The sequence below is a fragment of the Chiloscyllium plagiosum genome, chromosome 1 (genome assembly GCF_004010195.1).
Source record: "Chiloscyllium plagiosum isolate BGI_BamShark_2017 chromosome 1, ASM401019v2, whole genome shotgun sequence".
NCBI lineage: Eukaryota > Metazoa > Chordata > Chondrichthyes > Orectolobiformes > Hemiscylliidae > Chiloscyllium > Chiloscyllium plagiosum.
In genome coordinates this window covers 49,452,609-49,474,099 of record NC_057710.1, presented here as the reverse complement: position 1 = coordinate 49,474,099, position 21,491 = coordinate 49,452,609, and the positions used below count along the sequence as shown (strand labels likewise).

At 39.1% G+C, this 21,491-nt stretch overlaps 1 long non-coding RNA gene across 1 annotated transcript in view; it reads left to right on the top strand.

Annotated features, from left to right (window-relative positions):
* LOC122546637 overlaps positions 1 to 9,110 on the top strand; it is a 57,176-nt gene extending 48,066 nt beyond the window's left edge. Inside the window, exon 3 of the long non-coding RNA XR_006310785.1 lies at positions 8,955 to 9,110. This is a non-coding gene — a long non-coding RNA (uncharacterized LOC122546637). The remainder of the gene's footprint in view (positions 1 to 8,954) is intronic.
* Positions 9,111 to 21,491: the final 12,381 nt, after the last annotated feature.

The window sequence follows — 21,491 nt, the reverse complement described above, 5'->3', positions numbered from 1 at the left end:
ATCTGCGACTTCTTTGCCCACTCTTCCACTCTGCCTGGGTCCTTCTTCAGTCTCTCCACTTCCTCAACACTCGATCCCTCAACCTATCTTTGTATCATCTGCAAACATAGAAATAATTGCCTCAATGGAAAGTGCACACCAAAGATTAAACTTTATGAATAAGAAGGGGAGGGATTACTTGTCTCACAACTGCACCACTCTACCTAGTGGAGTTGGCCCTCAGTAACAATATGCTGGGCTAGCTTTATTGTGGGACACTTGCTTCTTAAGGAAAGGAAGCTGGCACCAGAAAGAGCAAACAGCTAATCTGGTTGGCTCACAGCTAAGCAATGCTCCTTCTTGACCATACTCAGACTACTAGAGATCCTGGGGAGAAAATCCATGGTGACTGAACTGAGATGGAAGTCTATGTTTCTTGGTTAACGAGGCTCAAGGAACCCTTGGGGATTTGAGTGGGAAGAATGTAGGGAAGTTGTTCCTTGGAGTGACAGAGGTGGAGGGTAGGGGCGTGAAGTGGAAAGGTTTCACTGATGTGGCCCAATAGGTAACAGGGTTACACACCACGTTTTTTTCCTTTCACTTCACCTGAAATGATGAAGTAACAGACTGCTATCATTCATTCTCTCTTCTCCAGCACGATGTGTTATTGCAGTCAAGAAGGAAATAGGCACTGAGCTTCCCATTCAATGGACCCAATGGTTGGCTTGCTGGTATATGCATTTCTTGTACACTGTATACTGGCGCCAGGTTGGTGAGTGGGTGGAAGGTACTGGGCTCGTCACCTGTTTCATTTTATTTGCTGCCACCACCCGCTACCAACCTAGAGATATCTTTCCTGTGTTCAATACCCTCCCAGATGAATGCACATCCCCCTTTCCCTCCCAGTGCTGCCAATCCTTAGCTTCTCCATCCAGCCGCTTTCTTCTCACCACTCAGCCTCTGAGCTTCATTTCCCTGCTGCACTTTGAAACATCTCCACACTGACCTGGTCTTACACTCCACGACCTGAATTCTGGGGGCTGCTTGTAGTCCTAATCTTGGCCATTGCTGCAAAATTCAAGGGTTGCTAGCCACTTAGAATGGTTGGCAGCTCTCAGAGGCATGCTTTCTATCTGAATAGTGTTGGGGGGTCCTGCCTCCAATTAATGCTTTCTAAAAACGCAAATAGCTGCAGGGTTGTTGCAAATGGTGAGTTGCATCCTGACTGATTCTTCTGGTGGTTACCTAGGAAAACCCCATTGAAATAACTCCATGACATCTGGTATTCTGTCACCAAGTCACTCTTTATTTAAACATGCATAGTACATGACATTCACCCAGCTCGTTCAGAGCTGGTTCCTAGATTGAACAGGATCCCATAAGCCCCTGATTTATCTGTCAGCCAGGGGTCCCTGATTGGACAGGTTTAACAGCTCCCATCGTGGAACTCATATTCTATGAGATCCACCTGGCTAACATTTTTCCAATCACTGTATCCACCATCCGAATAATCCTAGCTCATGACTATGGAACTGTTGCCACTGACTAATATTTATGTTGTCTACTTTCTTCTTCTCCTAACTGTACATTTGTTTTTTTTTATTATTTTGTAATTTTGCAATCATTTGCATTGTTCATTTATAGCAACCAATGTATTGCATAGATTAGATTAGACTCCCTACAGTGTGACCATAATGAACATAAAATCGTGAGATATAGAAACAGCAGTAGGCCGTTCAGTCCATTGAATGTGTTTAGTCATTCACTTAGATTATGACTAATGTGATATTTCTCAACTCCTCTTTCATTCTTTTTCCCCTTAATTACAGAGGACTATGGAAATAGGACTGGAGAATGGGACTAACTGGATTGCTGTTTTGGGAGCTAGTATAGACATAAAGGGTCAACTGACCTCTTTTTGTGTTGTAAAATTCTTTCTTTCCATGATTCTATAACCCTTGGTTCCCTTACTTCTTAAAAATCTGTCCATCTCAGCTTTGATTATATTTAATACCCCAACCTTTACGTTCCTCTGAGGTAAAGAGTTGTACAGATTCACTACCCTCTGAGAGAAGAAATTCCTCTTCATCTCTGTCCTAAAATGTATGATGCCTATTCAGAGATCATGCTGTCTGGTTCTAGACTCTTCCACAGGTAGAAGTAATCATTCAGCATCTACAGTATATGTCGCCTAATGTCTGTTTAAATAGGCCACTTCTCATTCTTCTATGTTTGAATGAGTATATGGCCAATCTACACATCCGCTCCTCATAAGACAATCCCTCAATATCTGGTATCTTCCTAGTGAACCTTCTCTGGACTTATTCCAATGACAGTTCATCTTTCCTTAGATAAGGAACCCAAAATTGCTCACAGTTCCAGCTATGGTCTGATTTTTACCTTTCATAGTTTTAACAGAATCATCATAATTTAACACTTCCTTTCCTTGGAATTAAAAACCAATATTTAATTTTCTCTTAGAACTTGGAAGCTAATTTTTTGTGATTCATGGACGAGGACTCCCTAATCCTTCTGGACTGTAACTTCTGGTAATCCTTCTCCATTTAGTTAATGCTCAGCTTCTCTATTTTTCCTGCCAAAGTATATAACATCACATTTCCCCACATTATGTTCAATTTTCCAAGTTTTTGCCTGTTGTTTAACCTGTCTATATTAAAACCCTTTTCTATCCTCAGTACTTGCCTTCCCACCTACTTGCGTAATTCATAAACTTGGCTATTGTCCATTCACTTTCCTCTTCCAAGTAATTGCATATTGTAATTAATTGTGTCCTCAGCATTAATCCCTGAGGTACATTACTAGTTACAGGTTGCCATCTTGAAAATGCCCCTCTTACTCCAACTATTTTCTTCTATTAGTAAACCAATTTTCTTTCCATTCTAATATACCACCTCCAATACCATAGGTTCTTATCGTATTAAGTTGCCAAATTTACAAGTCCCCACATTAAATTCACTTAACCAAACTACAAAATCACATTTCTACTGGAGTTCAGACATATTCAAATGCAAGAAGAATATAAACTGCACATGGGAAATACAGTTTAATATATCTCTCAGCATGTTACAACAGTGTCTTATGATGCAATTGAGTGCAATCTTTCATTCTTTTCATTTCTAAAAAAAAAGTGCCTGTCTTTCAATCCAGTCCAAATGATCTTGCAACTGAATAAAAATGCAGCATTGCAAAAACAATAGTTCCAATTCTGTAAAACAAAAAGAACTTCTTAGCCTAAACGTGATTCCATTTGAATCTGCCAGAATGTTCTCTTCATGCAGAGCCAAAAAGATCAGGATTAAGTGAAATATGGATAAGTAGGGGGTTTCTCAAGAATATGGAGATTGTTCTGCAGATTCTAAATAAGTAATGGTGGGTGAATTGTCATTTAAACCCAGTCGTTCTAACCCTGAAATCAATGGTATTGAATATCAATGCTGTTATTTACCATTAACAATCACACTTAAAGAAAACAGCGTTCAACAGCTTATGCATCTTGTTATGATAATGCATCAAAACTCCAAAGTATTTACAGACATTTTGTACTTTCCATTCCAAAATGTGTTGTTAAGAAAAACTGCAGATTTAAATCAGCAACCGTCTGGCAAAGTTTTGTGTGAAGCTCATGGAATGGTGCACATGTGAATTGTCAGGGAAACTGTAAACAGGGAGAGATTTAACAAGAAGAGATAATAAGGGAGACAATGTCTCCCTTCTCAGCTCAAAGCCATGTCTCATTTATCACCATAGAATACATAAGGAAAGGGGTTAAAAAGCTTGTTTCAGCTGTACTGAAGGAATTAGTGGGACCAAACACTCTCAAGTATATTGGGCTGGGTTTGAGAATTAGCATGCTTTGAAAGTCACAGTTGAAGAACTATCTTTTGAATAGTTATCACCCTTGTGCCACTCTCTCTAACTCCACATGCTACAAACCAGTTGAAAAGAAAACAGGACAACCATGGGCTCTTTCTTATCCTGAATAATGGAAGTCAATCATGGTAGAAAGGCCCCAGAAATACAGAATCTCAAGCAATCTGTAAAACTAAGGACTGTAAAGCTGGCTGTTCATGCACCTACATCAATATTACTGGTAACCTCCACTGCAATAGCTAGAACTGAAACTATTTACTCCTCATGAACAACTCAGAGACTGATTTGTATCTCTGTAGTTTAACTTTTTAGACTCACCTCTTACTCTAATCTGTTCAAGCATGTGTTGTCATTAATTCTTTGTGTGTTTAGCAATTCATCTTTGTTAATTTAAGAAAATCTGGTTTAATTGGCTCCTTTTTCTATTCATTCACGAAATGTGGGCTTGCTGGCTGGACAGCCATTTATTGCCCATTCCTAATCCATTTGGAACTTAAATTCCTTTGTTTCTGAAAGATAGATATCCACTGATAAGGGATCCTGTTAAATTAACTTTATTGTATTCAACAAGGGGAGGGATGAATAAAGAAAGGGGAGCAAGATCATTCCTCCTTTTCTGAGAGCTTAATGTTTTGGGGTATTCCATCTGAATTGGGAGACCTTATCCTCTCTTTGACAATAACAATCTCTTCTCAACTCACAAATATTATTATTAATATTATTATTGTCACAGGGAACAGTTGTTTTCCTGCAGAAATTTTCAGCATGTCATTTATTATTATTGAATCAAGAGGACATTGCATTGGTTATTACTGAATTATGCTCTCTTAATGAGGCAGCCAAGGTCATGATCAGAACAGTCATGGTCTTATCACGTGAAGGAGGTAGGTTGGAGGGGTTGAATGGCCTACATCCTACTTCAAAGTTTTATGTCGTTATGTTCATGTGATTCAGAAATTTTGATCATTGCATTTTACCTTTCTTTTATTGTCTTTTTAAAATCATTTTACAGTGAAATGGCACAAATGCTGTATTTCAACAAAATGTGAAATATTTTCTTAAAGTCTCTCATGTAAATGTTTGAGTTGGGAAGGAATAAAATCAGAAAACATTAAACATACTTAACAGGTCTGGCAGCATCTGTGGAGATAGAAACAGTGTTAATATTTAAGTCTGTGACTTTTCCAGTAAAAGTTAGAAAAATCATAGACTTTAAACAAGTGAAGTAGGGCAGTGCAGGGAGCAAGTGACTGTATTTGGGTAGAAACCAGTGGAGGTTAAATTGCAATATTTCATGATACAAGGCAAAGCGGGGTAGTAGAACATAGAACATTACAGCGCAGTACAGGCCCTTTGGCCCTCGATGTTGCACCACCCTGTGAAATCAATTTGAAACCCATCAAGCCTACACTATTCCATTCTCATCCATATGCCTATCCAATTACCATTTAAATGCCCGTAAAGTTGACGAGCCTACTACTGTTGCAGGCAGGGTAAGGAAACTACCTCTGACATCTGTTCTATATCTATCACCCCTCAATTTGAAGCCATGCCCCCTCGTGCTAGCCATCACCATCCTAGGAAAAGTACTAATGGGATAAAGAAAGTCACAAACAATTTCTTTAGAGAAAGTATGGCTGTCAGGATTCTGGATAGTTCTCATCTAAAATTAATGAACAGAAAATTGTAGAGAAAGCCAAATGGCAGTGAAATGGGGGTAATAATCCATATCGCTCCAAGTCTGGCCATCTAAAATTGCATCAAAATCACCTTTAAGGTTCTACCACACTGAACTGGAATATATGGGTCGATATTAATGTTACTCCAATGCCCAGTTGGTACAATCCCCAAAGTTACTGATAATTCTTTTTTACAAAAAGAAATAAATGCCTGTGACACCAAGAGAAAGAAACCAATGGTTGAGATTTCACTTTTTAAATCCTTTACTCTCTCAAAGGAGTTAAAATCTGCATAGATCAAATATTGATTAAGAGGAAATTAATAAATCAAGATAAGATTGATTTACATTAACTAATTAATTAACCAAAATAAACTTTGGGGTAACACTTTTACTCTATTGCACATTTCTAGTGAATATCTAGCATTGAAGGAACAGTCTCACTGCCAGCTCTTGGACAAAGGTTCATCTCTCTCTGCTATATCAAGTTGAAATTGTCAGTGTCCTATAACAATTATTGCACTTCACATTTAATTATCATTCGCAAAGCACCCTTTGGAGTATCCCCACTCCCTACATTATCAAGTGCCTCAGCTTTGCTGCTATCTTTCTTTTGAAATAGAAACCGAACACTCAAAAATATACTGTTGGTTCTTTAAGACAAATAGCTTTTCTTACTTCTGCCCAGTGTACTGCCCAGTGAGTCATGTTAAACCAATCACTGAACACTTTAATGGGCTTTATTTGATTTTCTCTCCTCCATGGCAACCTGATATCATATGGACATTTCTTAGAACTGAGGTGTTTACCATAAATCCAAATTACACCCTTTCCAAGTCACTCTTTTATTTTGAAGTTAAAGAGACATTTCAAAACCTAAGTGATTTACAAAATTCAATGTTTATGACACCACGCCAAATTATTGCTGCCACTTCAAGTGATGGTAAGTTGCGATCCTGTTTGCTGAACACAAAATTATCAATCTGACACAAGTATGATAAACATAGATTCTATTTATTTGATGAGGTATTACAGGATTGTTTAGCAGGCAGATTAATTATAAATGTTTAACAACCATATTGTTACAGGGAAACTGTGCTCCCTCAGACTTCCTTGCTGTCAGCTAGACTGCATTGGATGCAGGAGACATGTTCGGTATCAATGTAACTTATTCATTTACATATTCTATCTTAAAGGGGTAACACAACAGCACTCCTTTCTCCTCAAAAAAATATTCATTACATTAAGAAAGTATGTGATCCTGACTAATGTTCTGGGGAACATGGTCTTGAATCCCATTGTGGCAGATGGTGAAATTTTAATCCGGTAAAAAATTGAGTAAAATACCTAGCCAGTTGGTGACCATATGTGAGGTTATGCACTTTGGTAGGAAGAATTGACATGTGTTTTCTAAATTTGTAAAGAGTTCAGAAGTGTGAAGTACAGGGGACTGGGGAGTCCTAGTTCAGGATTTTCTTGAACATGCAGGTTCAATTGGCAGTTAGGAAGGCAAATGCAATGTTAGCATTCATGTCAAGAGGGCTAACATAGAAAAGCAGAAATGTACTGCGGAGGCTGTATAAGGCTTTGATCAGACTGCATTTGGAATATTGTATGCAGTTTTGGGTCTCATATGTAAGGAGGGATGTGCTGGCATTGGAGGGGTGCAGAGGAGGTTTACAAGCATGATCCTGGGGATGATGAGCTTTTAATATGAGGAGTGATTGAGGACTCTGGGTCAGTAGAAGACAGAGTTTAGAAGGATGAGGGGGGGAATCTGATTGAAACTTACAGAATTCTGAGAGGCTGGACAGAGTGGACATGGAGGAGATGCTTCTGTTAGTAGGAGAGATGAGGACCGAAGGGCACAGCCTCATAGCAAAGGGGCAAGCCTTTAGAACTGAAATGAAGGAGATGTGTTTCAGCCAGAGGACGGTGAAACTGTGGAACTCACTGCTGCAAAAGGCTGTGTATTTAAGATAAGGAGAGCAAGGCCCACAAGGACAAGTAGAGAATGTGGTTGAGAGTGAAGGAAATGTGACATCCTTACAGGCCTGGTCTACACGTGACTCCATGAAACAGCAATGTCATTGACTCTTAACGGCCAACATATACTGAGCTAGCTGGTGATGCCTAAATTGGCACGGTGGCACAGTTGTTAACACTGTTACCTCACAGCACCAGGGTCTTGGGTTCGATTCCAGCCTCGGGCGACTGTCTGTGTGGAGTTTGCACATTCTCTCTGTGTCTGTGCGGGTTTCCTCCGGGTGCTCTGTTTTCCTCCCACACTCCACATGTGTGCTGGGTAGGTGAATTAGCCGTGCTAAATTGCCCAAACTGTTAGGTGCATTGGTCAGAGGTAAATGGGTCTGTGTGGGTTACTCTTCGGAAGGTCAATGTGGACTTCTTGGGCCAAATGGCCTGTTTCCATACTGTAGGGAATTTACTCTAAATCCCAAAAAGGAAAGAAAAGAGTTTTAAAACTGATAATAAGATTTTGGTAAGATTATACATTTGCAAAATCACAGCAGTTGATACAACCTTTCAGAAGGGGTTGTTGATGGCACTTTGGAAAATGATAGAGATAACATCCAGGGAGAGTAGCACTTACAATATCAGCAAGTATGGACAGCCAGAGGTGTGCCTGGCTGGTCAGCAGTTAAGTTCAAATGGAGCAAAGGAAATAAGAGGTGGTACTGATAGATGAGAAGATTGCAGAGAAAGTATGATAAGAAAAGAACAACTTTAGTCCTAGGATAAGGGAAGCAGTTTTACAAATGGTCTCAGCTTCAGTAATTTAAAACTTTATGAACTCCTTGCACTATTGAGGCAAGAGTTGAAGGGGAAAGAGTTAAAAATCTGTTTGACAGAAGAGAAAGAATGTTTGCATTACAATTGCTCTCCAGGATGATCTTGGTGTTTCAAGCAATTTTGCCAAAATAATGATATCAATGGTCAGAGTGGGATTTAGATTACATTGGAATGAGAAACATTGTAAAGGGCAGGAGAAACAAGCAAGCAATAAGGGGGAAATTATTATTGGTGATAGTTCTGAATTAAAGATTAAATATTGAACAATTGTATGATATAGTTTCACTTCAGACATATGAGAAAATGATGTCATGCAGGGTGTCCTTGCAAAAATATCAAGTGAGATGAAATAAAAAAATTTAAAATTCTATTGATGGAGGTTGTTGCTTGGTGTAGTAACATCATCACTTTTCATAATCGCTGCTAAATCACACAAGGATGCTTCTCTATTCTGAAGTAATTTTCTCCTTTTGTTTCCCCCCCCCCACCCCCCCACCCCCATCTGTCTCATGCTTGTACCATCTCTCTCTCTTAAAAAAACACAGTCCTAACCTTGCTGTTGCTTAATGTGTTTATCGGATATTTTTCTTTCCAGAATTTTAACATGAACACCAATCCATTTATCAAGGATTCCCATCACCAGTTAAATACTGGACAAAAGAGCACCAGACAAGAAATCAGTCCACTCCGTATATGATAGCAGCAGTGAATAAAACGTCTATTTGCATGCCTTCAAAAACGCTTTGTACAAAAAAACCCAAATAAAATATGTAAAATGACATTCGCTTAGAGCTCTGGCATTATTGAAAAATGATGGGATGGTACAAAAAAAAAGTGCCTCATGCATAAACAGGCTTTGCATTAACTGGTAGCATTCATGCACTTCCAATATAATAATTCTGCTTATGATTTTTATGTCTCAAAAATTACCATGATTATTGAGTTTGTATGCATATTCCTGAGAGTTATTTTACATGGTAAGACCCAGAGTAGTTTTCTTATTCCAGTCAAGCAGATGACATTTCATAAACTTTTTTAGCTCTAATGCCAGCAATATATTATTATCTTCAGAGGAAACGTCCTGAAACATTTACATAATAATATCACCGGCATGCAGTGACAGATGGAACTCATTGATGTAGAGACACATTGTGTAAAGGTTTTCAATATATTAAAATATCAATATTGTGTTGAATGATATGAATTTATTGCATTACTGTTTCTGACCAAGGTTGAAGCCCAGTCAGAAAAAAGATTTTATTTGAGATGTGTGAGTCTGATTTGTTTTTTAATCAAATTTATTCAAAAATTCTCTCAAAGGCTCAATTTGCTGCCCAGTGTGGAACTGAGCTGCACAAAATAAGACAAACCCAGGTTCTTTCCCAATTCTCTTTTTTTGATTGAGAACTGAAAAGCTTATGAGGTTTGAAAACATTCTGGCAATATTCTGAAGACTTATATTCTAGAACTAACCGCATTCATAGCCAAGCTGTTCCAGTACAGCTACAACACTGGCATTTACCTGACAATGTAAACAAATTGTTCAGGTATGTTGTTTACACAAAAAGAAGAACAAATCCAAACCAGTCAATTCCTAGTCGACCAGTCTCCTTGCGATCAACAGTAAAGTGATGGAAGGTATCATCAACAGTGCTCTCAAGCAGTACCTGCTCAGCAATAACCTGCTCAATGATGCCCAGTTTGGGTTCTACCTTGATTCAAACATGGACAAAAGAACTGCAGTTCAGAGGTGAGAGTGACAGCTTTTGATATCAAAGTCACATTTGACTGAGTATTGCATCAAGGAGCCCAAGCAAAACTGGAATCAATGGGTATAAGAAGGCAATGGGTTGGAGTCATACCTGGCACATAGGAAGATGGCTGTGATTTTTGGAGGCCAGTCATCTCAGTTGCATGTCATCTAGAAGGAGTTCAACAAGGTCGAGTCATAGATCCAACTATCGTTGATTGCTTCATCAATGACCTCTCTTCCATCATAAAATGAAAAGTGGGGATGTTCGCTGATTATTGGACACCGTCAGCACCATTCATGACTTCTCAGAAACTGAAGCAGTCCACATCTAAATACAAGAAGATCTGGACAATATCCAGGTTTGGACTGACAAGTAGGAAGTAACATCCGTGTCACACAAATGCCAGGCAATAACCATCACAGACAATGTAACAACTACCTCCTGACATTTCCCTCTATAAAATTCCTGGGAGTTACCATTGACCAAGTGGACTTGCCATAAAAATAGAGTAACAACAAGAACAGGTAAGACCTTAAGAACATTGCAGTGAGTAACTCACCTTCTGACTCCCCCCAAGTCTGTCCGTGATTTTAAGTCACAAGTCAGGAGTGTGATGGGATATTTCCAATTTGCCTGGATGAATGCAGCATCAACAACACCCAAGAAACGTGACACCATCCAGGGTACAGCAGCCAACTTGATTGGCACCACATCCACAAACGTCTATTCCCTCTACCAACAATGCTCAGTGGCAGCAGTGTGTACCATCTACAAGATGTACTGCAGAAATTCACCAAAGACTCTCAGAATTCACCTTTTAAACCTCCTATCACTTTCATCTAAAAGGACAAGGGCAGAGGATAAAAGGGAACACCACCACTTTCAAGTTCTTCTCCAAGCCACTCATCATCCTGACTTGGAAGCATATTGCGTTTCATCACTGTCGCTGTTTCAAAAACCTGAAATTCCCTCATTAATGGCATTGTGTAACAACCCACAGCAGGTGTACTGCAGCGATTCAAGAAAGCACTCACAACCACCTTCTCAAGGGCAACTAGGGAGCAGCAAAAAATGCTAGAATGTCCATGTACCATGAGTAAATTAAAAATTCTTAGCTGACAAGAGGGAGAACAGGAGATGTCTAAATGATTTCCCCGCCTCATAGCGCCAGGGACCCGGATTCAATTCCTGCCTTGGGTGACTGTCTGCGTGGAGTTTGCACATTTTCCCTGTGTCTGCGTGGATTTCCGTTGGGTGCTCCGGTTTTCTCCTACAATCCAAAGAAGAGCAGATTAGGTGAATTGGCCATGCTAAACTGCCTATAGTTTTTTTTGCAAGGTTTGTGAAGGTTTGTAGCTCCAACATTGCAATCAAAAATGTGGAGGAATTTTTCATAGAATCCCTAAAGCATGGAAACAGGCATTCAGTCCAACAAGTCCATACCGACCCTCCCAAAAAAACCCATCCAGATTCATTCCTGTCCATTTGTTCCTAACTAATACACCTAACATACACACCTCCGAACACTATAGGCAGTAGGGTGTAGGATTACTTGCTGAGCTGTAGGTTTGATATCCAGACATTTCATTACCTGGCTAGGTAACATCATCAGTGGTGACCTCCAAGTGAAGCGAAGCTGTTGTCTCCTGCTTTCTATTTACTTCCGGCTTCACTTGGACGTCACCACCGATGATGTTACCTAGCCAGTTAATGAAACGTCTGGATATCAAACCTACAGCTTAGCGAACAATCCTACACCCTACTGCCTATAGTGTTCGGAGGTGTGTATGTTAGGTGCATTAGTTAGGAACAAATGGACAGGAATGGATCTGGATGGGTTTTTTTGGGAGGGTCGGTATGGACTTGTTGGACTGAATGTCTGTTTCCATACTTTAGGGATTCTATGAAAAATTCCTCCACATTTTTGATTGCAATGTTGGAGGTCTTCACACAGCAGTTTGACATGAGAAGGGAAATGCTGTTCTCACCCAGATGGTGGAAAATTCTCTCCCAGCTGAGTCTTTCAAAGAAATTGAGAACAAAAATGGAGCAAAAGGTTAATGCTGGAAATATTGCATGCGTATCCTGGATGCGATATAGAAAGAAGTTGAATAACTCTCCAAGTTTTTCAAGGTAAGGCTCACAAATCTTAGCATTATTACTCTCTGTTCAGGCAAACATCACTGCCCACCACATTTCCCTCTCTTGCATTTCCTTATTTTCTGCAGTCACTCAGTCACATTTGACTGAACAGTTCCCTCTGTCCTAATGTCTCTCTGCAGCTTCTATTGCCTTCATTTTGGCCTGCATCTTCCCACACTGCTGTCTGTTTCCAAATAATGTGCACAATAATCTAGCTCGCCATACACAATTTCAAGATATCTCATAAAAATATTCCAAATGTGTTCCCTTTATTATTGTCTGAGAAGATGGCAAAGAAAATCAGGAGTATATCATGACAAAATCAGGACAAAGTCACCTTCATGACCTGTACCCAGTGAACAAGGCAATGTATGGCATTTTGTGCAGCAGGGGCACCATTAAAGTGTGACTTCTGCACAGCTTGGAGAATATATCCTTTATTTCACTTTTTATTGCTATTTCAATAAATACTCTTTATCAACAGTTATACAGTCTCACTGACTCTAAAAGCCTAACACATCTCCATCACTTCCATTTTCAGCACAGAAAAATACATCATGTTCTGAGGGAACAGAGGAAAAAGAGAACAGCAGCACCAAAAATGGCATTTCTGTCAATATGGCATGCACCAGTTTCAAGACTGGCAGGGTACAGAGTTTGGAGAGTGGACAACAAGGGTCTTTGCACCACTGTGCATCAACTAGAGCTTGGGAAAAGGACACACAAAAACAAGATTGATGGAGATTGACTATAAACATGACCCTGCTACCGAGCATTGAAATGCAATCCTTGGAGTCCAGATTACAAAAGAAGGCCCATATCTATGTAGTACGAGATACTTTCTCTTAGATGGCTGTCAAATAACTTGTGTCAAGTTTTCATGAAAGACAACAAGACCATGCTGTCAAACATGGCGTGAATTGTTAGCTCCTGAAATACTGTGGAAGGCCCATGAAGATGGATTAGTTTGTGTCTGCTTAGACACCTGCCATGGATGTTCTGTTATAATAAAACAAAAATAATGTAGATGCTGGCTATTGGAAACAATCAGAAAGTGATGGAAAAAATAAGTTGACAACTGTAGATTTCAAATATGTACGTGTGCATCAGGTGCTGAACCCTTGGTCAGTATTTCTATTTGAGGTTCAGGTACATTGGGACCATTCATGTTACTTTGGGCCTTGATTTTCTAATTCAGCAAATATTAAGGTTGAATGATGGACGTTCCAGTATGACTGGCTCTGTTGCAAACTGGAAAAACTCTATGAACTATTGAGGGAAACCCTGATGACCTGATATTTAAAAAAAGGTTGAGTGTACTAGGCCTGAATCAATAAATGTGACAAGAGCAGAAAAAGTCTTCTTGCAAAATGATCATGCTCTTTATTCTTTCATTGCATGTCGACATTGCTGCCAACTTCTGTTGTCCATTCCTAATTGCTCTTGATAAGGTGGTGGTGAGTTGACTTCTTGAACTGCTGCAAACCTTGCCTTGTTAGGACACCCACAGTGCTTTTGGGAAGAAAGTTCCAGGATTTTGATCTTATGCCAGTAAAGGACAAAGATAAAGTTCTGAATCAAGGTGGTGCAAGGCTTGGAGGGAAACTTGTAGATGGTGGTGTTCTCTTTATCTGTTGGCCTTGTCCTTCTGGTTGCAGAGATTGGAGATTTTAAAAGTGCTATTGAAATAGGCTTGCTGAGTTGCTGCAGTGAATAGTGAGAATTGACAAGTTAACTCACCTTTGAAACCAAGTACAACCTTCTTGATCCAAGCGTAACAGTAGTACTTTGACTATGTATCATTTCCCTACTTTAAAATTGGTTAGAAAATTGTGCCTATCTTCACACAATTCAACTGGGACCACAACTTTGTGGTCTTGCTGGGCTCAGTGGCTGAGATCCACATACCAGACTCTATGGTTACCAGGTGGCCTATCGCAAGAACACATTATTTTGTTTTTTAAAATCATTCTGCATATGAAAGGAATGCTTAGAACTGGATTCTGTTGCTATTTATAGGAAAAGCAGTTGCCAGGGCAATGCAGCTGGCAATCCATTGTTTCAGGTGGAGAATTAAAGAAATGAAAAGATAATATTGATGATAAATCTTGTTCCTATTCTAAGTCCATTTACTGTGAGGAATGGGGAAGTTAAATATATTAAGCATGTAGCATTACAAATATTCCAGATTGATTAACATTTGTATTGATTGTTGTTACCATTAACCACTTGATTGTTCTGCAGTTCCCTTGAAAGGGGCTGTAATGCAGGAATGTAGGGTATGGAATTTTCATGGAGTTGCTATGGAATACAATTTAACTGCTGAATTATGTTTGCATTGTGTTGTCGGGGCAGAATGGTTGTACCATTTCCTTAAATCAAGTTTCCATGTTTAAACTTTCATAAAGGGGAAAATCAAAGACTGATCTGAAGCCTGTGGATCTCTTACAGAAAACACGAAGCAAAGTAAGAGGAGCAGTAGGGACAGCTGCTTTTGAAAGAGAAAAAAAAATTGTAATTCGGAAATTGTTTCAAAAGGGTGCCCAAAATGATACTGGAACAAGAATAGATTTATACTCATCTGTCATATTTATGCTGTCGTTTTATTCAACATTTCAGTGCAGAGTTTTGATCAATGTTGTTGTCTGTTGCCATTCCAAAACACAATATTCTTGGCATAATAGCAGTTTATCGCATGGTTTACATAGTTGTTGAAAAGGAATAATGTGTCCTGGAATTATGCGTACATAATATAAGCGTGCTTTCATGTATTATAATGCTATTGCAACAAAAGTAAAGTACCATAAGATCTGGATAATAAAAGAAAAAGCTTCTTGAATATTCCAATTTTCTTTAGCTGCCCTCTTAATACATCTTGAACAACTTCCAATAGCTGCACAATATCAACCATCTTCACAATTGAGCTTTGATATGGAAAGCATATGGTGATTTCATAGGACCGTGGCTACCACCACTGCATATGAGCCAGAAATTCAAGTTTGAGTCCCACTACAGGACTTGATGGCCAAGGAAAGTGCATTCATAGTACAGCTCAATGTATAGCGTATTCAAAATGTAAATCCTGCCACATTATGCCAGTGGCAGTCAGTAAAAATGGGGAAGATTCCTGGCCAGTTATGATATGGGAAGAAATTTGAGCCTCTACCATCATTATCCATCACTGTAAGTTACAGCACGCAAATAAAAGGGCACCCAATTCAGATTCCTTCCAGACTTGTTGGTTCAATTGGTTGGGCAGCTATTGGCGATCAGATTGTCACCAAAAGCACAAAGTTTGATTCCGTGTACTGGAATTCAGACCTGCCTCCTTTTCCAAACTGTGGTGTAGATTGTGGTGATGTGGACTGTACCTATCTTCGAGTCGACAACTGAAGAAAAGGAAGGCTGAGTGTATGTTAGATATTCAATCTAGACAGATGTCATAGATGTTCCAGAACCTGTCTTTATCTCAAAACATGCAGTTACAATAGAATTAGAATTAGGTTTTATTGTCATGTGTACTCAACTACAGGGATACAGGAGTACAGTTAAAAATTTACAAGATGCTTAGGTACAAAATCAAAGGTAACGAGTGGAAAAATAAAGAAATTAAATAAAAGTTCAACATTACAGTTCTTGTCAGTACAAAGTAGTAAACAAAAAAATGAAGTTAAAAGTTTCAGATTACAGTCCCTTTGTTAGCCATATTGGTCTGCAGTCACCCACACTGGATTTCCCCATGAGGACTCAATCTCTCTACTGCGCTGCGTTTGATTTCTTGATCCCCCCATCACCACAATGTCGTCTGGCCGCTGTAAAAGTTACCTGTTACAGAAAGAGCTGTTTAAAATCCCCTTTAAATAGAATCATTAAATCAATTTATATTGTAACATCATTGACTTCCAAAAACAGTTCCTCTTATGAAAGATGCACACGTCTTGTTTTTACAATCAATGATTTCTTACCATGAAGTTAGAAACAACAAGAGCCTGAAGTTTGCTTGAGCATATTTCAAAAACTGGATTACACCCAATACTTTGTCCATTATATTGATGTCAATTAGAATTGCTTATCCCTGAAACCTAATCTGAATACTGTCAATAGAATTCAGATTAGCGATGTATTGTAAACGTCATATCTGTCTGAACATCTGAAGAGTTAATGTTCATATTACATTGAACTCTACCAAATCTGATGATGCTACACAGATGGAGTCAGCTGCATATGAGGAGGGTCATGGAATCATAGAGTTAGACAACATGGAAAGAGACCCTTCGGTCCAACTAGTCCACACTGACCATGTTCCCAAACTAAACTAGTCCCACTTGCTTGTGTTTTCTTTACATTCATTCATTGGATGCAGGCATCACTGGCGAGGCAACATTTATTGATAATTTATTGCTAATTGCCCAGAGAGCAACGAAGAGTCAACCACATTGCTATGGTTCTGGAGTCACACGTTGCCAGACCAGGTAAGGATGGCAGATTCTTTCCCTTAAGGACATGAGTGAACCAGATGGGTTTTTCTGACAATCAACAATGGTTTCACATTCATCATAAGACTCTTATTGCAGATTTTCTTTTTTGAATTCAAATCCTAAAATCTGCTATGATGAGATTCAAACCTAAGGTCCCCAGAACATTATCTAGGTCTCAGGATTAACAGCCATTGCCTCCCCCTATTGTTTGGCCCATATCCTGTCAAATCTTTTCTATTCATGTACTTAATGTACTTTAAATGGTGTAACTGTACTGGCATCTGCCATTTCCTTTGGCAGTTCATCCCACACACGAACCACTCTCTACATAATCAAATTGGCCCTCATGTCCTCTTTAAACCTTTCTCGTCTCACCTTAAAAGTATGTTCCCTGACTTTGAACTCGCTGACCCTAGGGAAAAGATCTTTCCTTTCACCTTATCTATGCCCTTCATGATTTTATAAACCTCGAGAAGGTCACTGCTCAACCTCCTCTGCTCCAGTGAAAATAGTCCCAGTCCATCCACCTATTTTTATAACTCAAACTCTGTATTCCCAGAAATGTCCAAGTAAATCTGAACCCTCTCCAATTTAATAAAGTACCATAAGATCTGGATAATAAAAGAAAAAGCTTCTTGAATATTCCAATTTTCTTTAGCTGCCCTCTTAATATATCTTGAACAACTTCCAATAGCTAATAATTTGGCAACCAGAACTGCACATAGTACTCTAGAAGAGGCCTCACCAGCGTCCTGTACAACCTCAACATGAAGTCCCACCTCCTACATTCATAGGTCTGAACAATGAAGGCTAAATGCCTTCTTTACCACCCTGTCTATCTGTGATGCAAATTTCTAAGTATTATGCACCTGAGCCCTTATGTCTCTCTGTTCTGCACCCAGGGATCCACCATTAATTGTATAATGTTTGTTTTAACAAAATGCAATATCTTGCACTTATCCAAATTAAACTCTCTCTGCCACTCCTCAGCCCAGTAACCCAACTGATCAAGCTCTTTGTGATTTTAGATTACCTTCTTCGCTGTCCACTTTACCACTAATTTTGGTGTCATCCACAAGCTTACTAACCATGTCTCCTATATTCTCGTCCAAATTATTTATGTAAATGGCTCACAAAAGTGGTCCCATGAAGGGGACAGATGTATTCTGTCCTGCCTCGAAGAGTCCTCTGTAATTATACCTAGCAAGTTTATGTAATATACATGTCGCTATCATGCAATAAGCAACTTTTTAAATGTTGTTTCGTTGGTTAGACTCACCAGTATTCTATCCTCTACCATTGATAATTGGATAAGCCCTAAGCTAAAAGAAGAAAGGAGGATTGATGATAACAACATAACAACAAAGCTCATTCCTGAAGAAGGGCTTATGCCTGAAACGTTGATTCTCCTGCTCCTTCGATGCTGCCTGATCTGCTGCGCTTTTCCAACAACACATTTTTCAGCTCTGATCTCCAGCATCTGCAGTCCTCACTTTCTCCTAGTTGATTTTAACCTATTGCAAATCCTCTTGCAAAGATGCCTTCCTTGAAGAAGCTCTCTTCCTCCCGCTACAAGGATTTCAGTGAAAGCTCATTCCTGAAGAAGGGCTTATGCCCGAAACATCGATTCTCCTGCTCCTTGGATGCTGCCTGGCCTGCTGTGCTTTTCCAGCAACACATTTGTCAACAACATAACAAAACCAATATACCACATGCTGGCATCAGTGGTATCTGAAAATATGCTATATGCAAGAGTGGAGAATATGTTGTGTCATCTGCAATTTTATAATCTCACATAAATGCATTCATTACCAAAATAACAAAATCTATGAAAACTGAAATATCCGGAAAAAGAGAATATAGAGATAAGGGGACAAATACTGTCAGATATGAAACAGAAGAATAGGTAAAATAATGCAAAAGTTTTAATTAGTAAAATAAGTTAGAGGTTGCAGAGTGTGTGAGGAATGGACGGTAAACAGAGAGAAGGTGATAGAACTGTAAGATGCAAATAAACAAATATGGGAGGTAAAGACTTGGACTATTATAAATATATAAGAAGATATTCAAGACATTGCTAACGCTGTTCAAATTGCACAAGACAGGTTAAAATCAGAGCTAGCTTCTCCAATGGCATATCTGTGCAGTGGAGATAACTGGTCTTTTGCACACTTTTAGTGCAGACAGGCTTGAATGCTGACTGACTGGGATTCACGAAATTGAACAATTGCTTTGTAAAAGCTTATTGCTTGCGAAGCATGGAGAAGTTTACATTACCTCTTGGCACAACAAATAGATATTGCTTAAGACAAACACCTTGGAGGGCCTGCCACAGGAGATGTCATGAGGGATGATTGCACTCTTGGTTCCAAAATCAAACCACTAAACTCTTAAAGAGCAGTTCGGTAAAGTTGTATGGATGGATAAACTGGATCAAATGAATGCAGTCTCCGTGGCCTGCTGTAACTTGCAGCAAATTCACAAGAGGTTGAGTGATCTTAAGAGACGTACTAAGGTAAATGCACCAATCTATGTATCGGTTATTGTTCTTCATTTTCAGAAAATTGACCCCAGTACAATTTTGTTTTCCCATTACTCTTTCTCACAACAGCTTACCGATAGAGAAGATGCCTCCAACGAATTTTGTTCACAATTTTTTGCTAGTGCATGGGAGATGAGGGGTCCAAAGGTCTGGGTCAGACTTAGGGAATGGTCCCAGACTCACTTCCACATGATTAGCTTTCCAAGGCTTGATTTCAATGGCTGAGATCACTTGTCACATAGGGGCGGGCACGGTGGTTAGCACTGCTGCCTCACAGCACCAGGGACCCAGGTTTAATTCCCGTCTCAGGCAACTGTCTGTGTGGAGTTTGCACGTCCTGCCCGTGTCTGCGTGGTTTTCCTCCAGGTGCTCTGGTTTCCTCCCATAGTCCAAAAATGTGCAGGTTAGGTCAATTGGCCATGTTAAGTTGTCCGTAGTGTTTGGTGGATTAGTCAGGGGTAAGTGTAGGTGAATGGGTTTGGGTGAGTTGCTCTTCGGAGGGTCAGTGTGGACTTGTTGGGCCGAAGGGCCTGTTTTCACACTGTAGGGAATCTAATCTAATCATATTGTTCAGGGTCCTCCCCACATCTACTTCTCCCATGTTCATGACTTGAGTTATTTTTATGCGATACTGGATGCCAGCAAGTGCCTTACCCCAGTGATCATTCTGTTTGGGAACCAACTGGAGAGGTGCTGACCTATACAGGTCAGGATGGTACCTGAATTTTGTTTTTAATAATTTCTCTTTTTGTGTCAAGTTTAAGCTTTGCTGTGAACATTGACAGAGATTTGATTGATTACAAACTTTTGAATATCAGGAAATAATAGGATGAGTGTATATTTCATTATTTAAATTAATGTTAACTACAACAGAGGTGAAATTGAAACTGAGCAAGTAGATTTGATTAATTACTACCAGATAATTAAATAATCAATTAACTCTTATTACACACTGCAAATGTGTAATGACCTACAGGCAATGAGAGCACCTTGGAGAAGGTAAATATTCATTATTTTTTATAATTATTCAAAGACGCAATATTCCATAATATGCTGTTACAGTAATTCAAAATGACACATGAAACATAATTCAGCATCACCATATTTATCTTGCCATCTGCTTCAGTTCAGTAAAACTTTAATGAAAATCATATAGATAATCAGGTTATTGTGCCAAATTTACCATATTGTCATTGGGGGCAGGAAGTAAATGGTGTCAGTATGGCCAGTTCTCTAATACCAGTTCAGGATCATTCTGCAGAAGCCAACATTGTATTGAAAAGCATGCTCTATATATATATATATATATATATATATATATGATCATGAGCATTCAGTTGTGAGAGTGTGCATTCCCCAGCAATGATCTAAATTATTGAGGAAGGAAAGTATTTTTGTGCAGTACAAAATGCAGTTCACAATCTGACTGCCACTTATATTGTTCAGAGGGGCACTCTGGAAAAAATGATTGTTGACAGATTAGGGTGAGTTGGTGGGGATGGGGGACGGTGTGTGTATATTTTTCTGGGGCTTCAGTTGTTATTTTAGAGACCCTAAGTCAGCTTTGAAGGGGAACATCACATAGGAAATGCCAGCTGAAAGCAAGAAATCAAAGACAGGAAATAGGAAAAGTTAAAACTTATCTTTTAAAGTGGGAAAAATGTAATACTAGCAAGTATCAACTCCAAAAATCAGTTGTATGGATCTATATAGTTTATTAGGTTTACTCAATCCCTCTATTTCCCACTTGTTTTTCTCCCTGCCTTGCCCTATCCTGGTTGCCATTTATACAAACACGTAGTTCGGCATAGTTAAAAATCACACATCACCAGGTTATAGTCCAACAGGTTTATTTGGAAGTACTAGCTTTTGGAGTGTTACTCCTTCATCAGGTGGTTGTGGACACAGAATTTATAGCAAACATTTAGAGTGTGATGCAACTGAAATTATATATTGAAAAAGACCCAGATTGTTTTGTTTAGTCTCTCATCTTTTAGAATGACCATGTTGGTTTCAGTTCTTTCATATGTAAATTTCAGAACTTTTCTAAAGTTTCATTGACAGGTGAACTTTATCAATAGGTGCCATGTCAGCTCATTGAAGTTGTGAGGTTCTCTGTGTGAGGCTGTCTGTTTCCCAATGTTCAGACTGATTCTATTTTTTAAAAAGGGATTTACAGAATCTTACATGGATTCATGCAGTTTTTGAGCAAAGTA